This window comes from Herpailurus yagouaroundi, unplaced genomic scaffold, assembly GCF_014898765.1.
Source record: "Herpailurus yagouaroundi ecotype Mexico unplaced genomic scaffold, PumYag 162, whole genome shotgun sequence".
Taxonomy (NCBI): Eukaryota; Metazoa; Chordata; class Mammalia; order Carnivora; family Felidae; genus Herpailurus; species Herpailurus yagouaroundi.
In genome coordinates, this window is record NW_024412403.1 from 19,353,670 (window position 1) to 19,361,809 (window position 8,140).

Consider the following 8,140-nt stretch of genomic DNA (forward strand, 5'->3'; position numbering starts at 1 on the left):
GGCCTGGAAAACTCCCCCAACAAGGTCAAGTTCCTGTTGACTAATTCTATGATTGCCAAGAACAGTCTCTGAGTCCTTGAGGCCAAAGGCTGTGCTTGGAGCTGAATGTGGTTTCTGAGAGGCTTCAGCTCAGGGGATGAGGAGAGGCTCCAGGAGGCCTTCAGTCACACATTCACAAACCAGTGTGATGGGGGGAAATTGTGGGGCTGGTGAAGGGTCTGTGGGTGTGATGAATGTCTGAATGACTCATGGGGGAGGGGAGTGTTAACAGGACTCTCCATCAGATGCCATTTGCTATAATTTTCATATGATACACTTGGAAAGCCCCCCTCATGGAAGAGAGGTTACTGTTATTTGTCTCTTTCAAAGGTGCTCCAGTAGAGAAAAGCATTTTCATTTTCAAAAGCCCTGACAATCCCTGAAAGGCTGTCTAACTAGTCTATGCACCTCAGCCCATCCCCTCACCCACAATATCGTTTCTTCTCCCTCTTTGAGACTTGCCTTCCTCCTACTGCAACTTGAATCACATGAGGCCCACACTGGGGTCAGTTGTTCATTACTTCTTTCAGCTGCGTCTTAGCTTCCCAAGGTTAAACTCTCTACTTGGGTCTTTGCTTTATATTTTAGTATTATTTTAAACACTGAATGAGCTTGGAGGACTTGTTTCCCCTATCACCCTGCCATAAAGGTAATAACTTTTTATTTTAGGAATGTTGGTAAAATAAAAAGAAAACACAATTATTTATGGTTCCACTCGACCAAAATAAACCATTGTTTATAAACACTGTCCTAACTCCTCAGCTCCTACCTTTGGCCCTGCATACCACTGTGAGACTCCTTTCAGTGTGGACTTTTATCATATATTTATAACTGTTTGAAGAGTTGCACATATCCACTTTAGATAATTCGGCAAATGAAAAAAATGTATGTACAAGAAGACATACCCACCACCAATGTTCACGTTCTAGCACCTTTCTCCACCAGTCACGGTTCACTGTTAGTGAGCATGAAAGAAGCTCACTTTCTATAAACTTTACTTATGCCAAAACTTTCTATAAACATTACTTATGAAAGCTGAATAGAAGAGAACATTTTAGGGATCTACTAGAACTTTTTAAAAACAATGTCTTCAGAGTATTTCCAGTCTATTATTTGGTGAAGAAACAAAGCATATGGACCATCATTGAAAAGCCTGGATCTCAGAGTAACTTCTTGTACACAATCTTGCCTTTTCTCCCTTCCTTTTGTAGACTTTGTTCTTTAATAAACATCTTGTACCCAAACCACATCTCCAGGTCTGTTGCCCAACATCCATATCTATGACATTCAAAAGAAACCAGAAAACTTTTGTCTCATTTTGATTTTTCCTCCAGAGTCCTGCAAATATGAATTCCCTGAAAATGTATGAAGTTACAGAAAGAAATGGTAACTTGTATTCTTTTAGTCCTTTTATATACTTCTTACTCCTTTGTTTTATCTGTATCTTTACAGATATTTATCTTTTATTTTATCTGTATCTTTATCTTTTATTTATTTGTAGTTCACATGGGATATTTCAAAACACAGATGATGATTATTTTTCACATAATAAAGAGTATGGAGTACCTTACTGAGGGCAAGGTGCATATTAAATGCACTTCCTGTTGTTGCTAAGAAATAAGACTGAATGAATAAATTCTATTTATTTTATAGAAGTAAACAGATTACAAACTCGAGGCCCTTCTCTGAAGTACAAGTTTTAAATTCAGACTCCAGAGAACCTCCTAATTGTATCAGACCACACCTGGAATGAGATTAGGAAAACAAAGATCCCAACTTCTGACAGTGTTTGGCAGAATCATGAATGTGATGATTTTCAAAGTTAGGATGTTTGAGTTAGAAAGCTTTTATTTAATGTTCCAAATAACCTTGAATTTTCCCTAGGTTTATTAACAAAAAATTACAGAAAGAAAGATTCTAGGAGCTTTTCACTGGCCATGGTCAACACAGACAGAATCATTTACAAAATTGCACAGGAAAAATCACAAGTAATGTTAATTGATCTAATTTTCTATGTGATTAATAAAGCATTCTGCTTACTATTCATGTGTGGTTAGAGATGTGACTTTTTTTTCTATAGAAAAATCCCCAAGGGGGTGATTTTCTATTATATTTTACTTTTCTCTGTTGAGCATTGTTTTGAGAAAACTTTTTGTTGAAGTACCACACATGCAAAAAGGTGCACAAATTGCAAGTATACAGTTAGATGAATTTTCACAAAGGGAATACACTCATACTACCAATGGCCTGACCAAGAACTAGAAACTTGGTTGTACCACACAGGCTTCTTGTGCCCTTTCTTCTCCTCCTCCTCCTCCTCCTCCTCCTCCTTCTCCTCCTTCCCCACCACCTCCTTCTTCTTCTCCCTCTTCTTTCTATTTTAATCACCCAGTACTCATCACAACAGGGGCACTTTTTGATCCCTATTGCACACTTCTATTTCACCCATCCCGACCCACCTGCCCTCTAGAGATGTGAACTTTTTATTCCCCTCTCTCCTTCCCTCATTGCCTACCCTCTCGTTTCCTACTTCCCTTCTGCCCTCTTTCCCCTTTTCCCTCCTTCCTTCTCTTTCTTCCTCCATTCTCTATTTTCTTTTATGGAATTTTATTTTATTTTATTTTTTATTTTTTTAAATTGACATCCAGATTAGCATAGAGTGCAACAAGGATTTCAGGAGTAGATTCCTTAGTGCCCCTTATCCAATTAGCCCATCCCCTCTCCCACAACCCCTCCCGTAACCCTCAGTTTGTTCTCCATATTTGTGAGTCTCTTCTGTTTTGTCCCCCTCCCTGTTTTTATATTATTTTTGTTTCCCTTCCCTTATGTGTTTTATGGAATTTTAAAGGGAGCTTTCAAGGTATAATATAAATGTGTGCTACAAAAGAGTTTTCTTTATATTACTGAGATATTACATATCAAATTACCATGGGATCCACCATTTCCCATATTTAAATGAGTATTTCATTGATTACAATAAATTTGTTTTAAAACAAATATGTTATGTGACTATTGAATAGTATTTTAAAACTAATTCACAAAAGAGTTTGTGTAAAAATCAGCAACCTTCCATTCATTGCCTGTGAGCTCCGTGGATCATTATCATTGAAATGGAGATGTGGGGAAGTGGTGTATTGACGAGGCCTAAGTTCTGGCAACTTTGGAGATTTTCTCTGAGGAGACATGAAGACTGAGCATTATTTCTCCCAACACTGAGCTGCTTCTTTCCCAGGTTGGCATTGTGATGAATAACATGAGCAACGTTGATATTCTCTCAGATTTGATTCTGGTTACACCAGTGGGTAGAGATAAAGGCATTAACGAAGCGAAGCAATTTGGACTCTGACTAGTGAAGTGTGAGGGAGAAATAGATCAAATGGTTTCAGCTACAGCACTGGGATAGAACAGAGGGAGTATTACAGGGAGCAGCTGGAGGGTTTGATTTCGGAATCAACAGCTTCTGCTTGAGGGACACATAGTAGAGGGTCCTACCATCCCTTTGCCCATGTGAAAGACCAATATTTCTCAGGCAGCTTAAATTTTTGTAGAAATGAGAGGATGGCAGGAGGCCAAAATAGGAATTTGCACCAGGGCCAAAATAGTGTCTAGAGGACAATTCAGTCTCTTTTGTAGCAGTTTGGGGCCATTCTTCAGTTTCAGTGTCTGACATAAGCCATGGCGACTTGTCAACCTGCCTACTTCAGTTTGCATGGAGTGGACTGGAACTCTGATGAAGAGGGTCATGAGTGAGCTCATGAATATGAGTTAGGACTCCTATGACCTGAGAGGTCTGACAACTTAAGTACGTTACATTATTTATGGCCATTCTATCACCAGAGTTAATATGCCTGCACAGCAGACAGCAGTTTCAGGGTGCAGCGGCTCTTATCTAATACCATTGATTGAAATTGTCCTCTTGAAAATATGAAACAAATGACTAGCAAGAGGATCAAAAGCTCTGATATTCCCCTTCTGCCTTCTCTCTCTATTTCTCTCTTTTTTTAAAATAAACTCTAGCTCCAACATGGGGCTCCAACTCATGACCCCAAGATCAAGAGTTGCATGCTTTACTGACTGAGCCACCCAGGTGCCCCTGATATCCCTCTTTTTGAGTGTTAGTTATAGGTAGAGAAATACAGAAGATAGGATACAAAGGCAATTTTCAGGAAACATCCCAGAAAAGTATTTATTCAAAGTTAGGGAGTTTTGATTTTTTTTTAAAAGTAGGATTCACACTCAGTGTGGAGCTCACTGTGGGGCTTGAACTCATGACCCTAAGATCAAGACCTGAGCTGAGATCAAGAGTCAGACACTTAACCCGCTGAGCCACCCAGGTGCCTACAGAGAGTTTTGATTTTGTTTCTTGGCTGAGAGGCACCCAGAAGAATACCTAAGAAGGGGAGTGACACTGTATCTGTGAGAGAGGACGTTTCATCAGTCAGAGGTCTGCAGAATGTAATGGAGAGAGATACCTAAGGAAGGGGCAGTCAGTTGTCAAGGCATTAGCCCAAAGTCCAACTTCCAGAAAACTATTTCCAGTCCTAGAAAAGGGTGGGCCTGAGATAAATCCTCAGACTCTGGAAGCCAACAACCTCTACTCAGACTAAAGGACATGCCCTTAACTTGTATCCTCCATCCAACTCAAGGATACCAAATACCATCCTGTGCAAATGAGAACAAATCTGTTGACATGAGACAAAGCACAGTCAAGGGGATACCATAGGTATCTGGGTAGGGAAGTGTTGAGGGTCCCTGCAAAAGGACCGCAGCCAGCCTCTTCTCAGAGCACTGAGACCTCCCAGCAGGAAACTCAGTGGTGTCTCAGACCACTGGGGTCTGATGCCATCTGGTATAGTCTGGCCAAAACACTAGTCACAGCTCTTCTTCCGACTGACTTGGTTCTGATTCCGTTTTTTAATCATCTTGACCTACCCGATCCTGCATGGGTGTTCATGCGTGATCGAGCCACTTCCGTCAGTGACAGATTGGCCCCATTGCTCCCTGGCAGAGTCTCATGCTCTCATAGCCAAAACAATCGAGGAGATATGGGTATAAGTCAGTGGTAGCGGGAAGGGAGAAAAAGGTTTCCATTAGAGACATCTGGAAGGTTGAAGGGACAGAATTTGGTAGTAAACTGGGTGTGGCCATTCTAGAAGAGAGAAGAGTCACTAGGTCATGGTGTTCAAACTCTTTTGAGTTCTAAAGCTAAGGATAGTGTGAAGCTAAGGATAGGGTGTAAGGGAAGTGTGAAGGCTTGAGAACGTAACTGTGGAGAATGTCTACATTCATAGGTCTAAAAAGAGAAGGAGGCTGGCAAGGAGCTAGAGAATGAACAGAAAACATGTCATAGGAATGAGAGGAAGAGGAAGCTCTAGGAGGGGTGGTCTATTGGATAGGAGTGCGCTAGTTTGGCACTAATTCTCCCACTGCAATAATTCCATTGTTGTTGGAGAGTATATGGATGTTTTTACCCAAGAAAGTTCAATAGTCAAATTTTAACTTCAAGAAGATGATTTTGGCCACACAAAAAAAGTATTGGGTTAAGGGAGAAACTGAAGTCCAGGTGGCCAGTTAGAAAATTAGGTAATAAGAACAACCCTGAAGACCTTAAGCATCTATAAAGCTGAAGAGAAAATAATCGTTTTCACTTTGAGAAAGAACTTTCCATTTTATTTTCTTGCAGTGAAAAATGAGGTGAGAGAAATTTTGGTAATTTAAAGCATATGTCTTCTGTTTATAGAATCCAGGAAAATGGGTCGCAATGAAGATCAGTGTCACAGATGATTAAGGATGCTTTGTGTGAGAAAAATAGAAAGATGTCAAGAAACTCAGGACACAAAAAATACAGGATTTCTCAGAAACAAAGGTTGTCTTTTTGTACAATTGTCCCATGTAGGAAAAAGAGAAAAGAACATTATTCCCTATCCTTGAGAACATGACAGTAGAAAAGAATGGTTTTTAAAAAGACTTTTTTTCTGGAGACTCTGGCTCCGTAACTTCTGACTATTTCAGATACTTGTGTTTACAAATTGAACCTACTGTGTCCTAGGACATCCATTAAGCAGACATTTTGATACATGAAATGATTTATTGGGAGCTCCATTAGGGCAAAGAATAGATCGAAGTCTATAAAAGTACCAAATTCAGGGTATCAAGTAAAATGAGCTGAACGTTTGAAGGTATTCGGTTCCTGTTTAAATTTGTATTATAAAACCTTTGCTAGTTTAAAGGGAAGAGGAAAAAGTGGTGGCAAAAGAAAATCAAAGGACGTGATCATATGAGGAAACGAAACAAAAGGGAAGAGGCTGATCAATTAAAGACACTTGGAAAATAGGTCAAATGGGGTGTATGAGTCAGACGCGGTGCTGGAGACTGTGTGTACAGAATTAGGATAAGACCCTTATCTGTTGTAGATTAATAACCATAATAGTAATAATAAGAAGAATAAATAGCAGTAGCTAACACTGATTAAGCATATGCTATTTACCAGGTAGTGTTTACATGTTTATAGGTTTTCATTTACGTATTTATCACAATAACCTCATGCAGCAGTTATTACCTCAATGTTATAGATGAGGCACAGTGAGATTAGGTAATTTGCCCAAAGTCACACATCCAGCTCATTCCTGCCTCCTAAAATGTCAGAAAGACACCAGTTGTGTCAGGCAGGCTTGGCTGGGTTATGCTATGGTAACAGCATATGGTAACAGATTTTAAAAATCTTAATTGTATCTAATAATAAGTGTTTTTTTTTTTTTTTTTTAACTTCATTACAGGACATTTGGTCTGCTTCATTTCTGGACTTTTCCTGAAGAAGCAGCCCCTCTCTAGGACGCTGTTCATCTTTAGGCAGAGGAAATATAACGCCATGGAAGAACCACGTGGTGGCTCCTATGGCTTCTACTGGGTGTGGAACATAGCACTTTTTCTCACATTTCTGTGGCTTAAGTAAGTCACATGGCAAGGCTGTCAATGGTGAGAAGTGCAGTTCTTCTCTAGGGAGGGCCTTTGGAGTAAGAGGTCCCACAGGGAGGGATTTTTGTCTTTTTGTTGTTGTTGTTATAAGAATCTTTAGCTTTGCAAGCATGCAAACCAAGGAATAGTTGATTTGATGTCATTTCACACCGATGAGTTAATGTTATGACCCTGAAAATAATTCTTGGCAGTCAGTATTGACTGGGGAGTGACAGAGTAGTAGAGAGTCATGCAAATGGGGGACTATGAAATTGAGAGTAGCTACTTCTCTCTATGACCAGGAAGGGCATCAAGGGCACAGCCCAAATCCTTGCTGACCAAGGCACCCGGAGGAAGACTGAATTTCAATAATATGTCTGGTCATACACCACTGAAGGGAAGGGTTTACTGGTTTGAGAGCTGGTAGGGAAGGGTAGATCAAGCAAGGATGTCACAATCTGAGCATCTGGTGAAGGCTGAAGGCTTAGTTCAGTTTTCAAGGGAGGAAACTTATTTTTGAGGGGGAAGGGCATGCCCTGAGTTCCTTTGTCTGAAAACCCCTCCCCTCCATGAATCCCCGGGGAGTATGCAAGGAACTCGTGGCAATGTATGCAAAGAAGAATAGTTACAGATAGTCCTATATATTAAAATGTAGAGAGATAATGGGCTTAACCAGATCTATATGAACCAAGCAGTTAGAACATAAACCCTTGCAGACAGTTAGGTAAAGCAGACACATGAGAAAGGAGAAGGACAATCTAATTCTTGAATTAATGTTACATTCTAGCCTGATCCTTTTGGGTAAATGTCTCATTTTCATGCAAATAAATCTGTTTTAAGGACTCTAAAAGTATTTCCACAATGATGTAAATCGTTCTGGATGAATTCAATAAAAGCAAGTAATGATCACCTTTTTGGAACTTCGAATAAATTCACATCAGGTGAAGGTATAACATTTAGAAATAAGACAATTTATTTTCTTTTCCAATGCTGAGGAACTGTAAAAGCTATGGCAACAAACTGGAGCATTTGGGAAATGGAGACAAATATAAGTTTTAATCTCATCCCTCATATATGCGACAGTTCTAATTTTTGTGTATTGTTTATAGTTTTTCCCATATACATATAAAAGCTGTGTAATTAAAGA

The 8,140-nt window shown here is 39.6% G+C and overlaps 1 long non-coding RNA gene across 2 annotated transcripts; it reads left to right on the forward strand.

The window, feature by feature from the left end:
* The first annotated feature begins 1,141 nt into the window (after positions 1-1,141).
* On the forward strand, positions 1,142-7,902 carry LOC121036058 (uncharacterized). 2 transcript variants are annotated; one of them, XR_005793207.1, is made up of 2 exons: positions 1,142-1,425; positions 6,816-7,902. It is a non-coding gene; the product is annotated as an uncharacterized LOC121036058 (long non-coding RNA). The 2 variants fall into 2 exon arrangements; XR_005793208.1 differs by lacking the exon at positions 1,142-1,425 and adding an exon at positions 5,802-5,905.
* Positions 7,903-8,140: the final 238 nt, after the last annotated feature.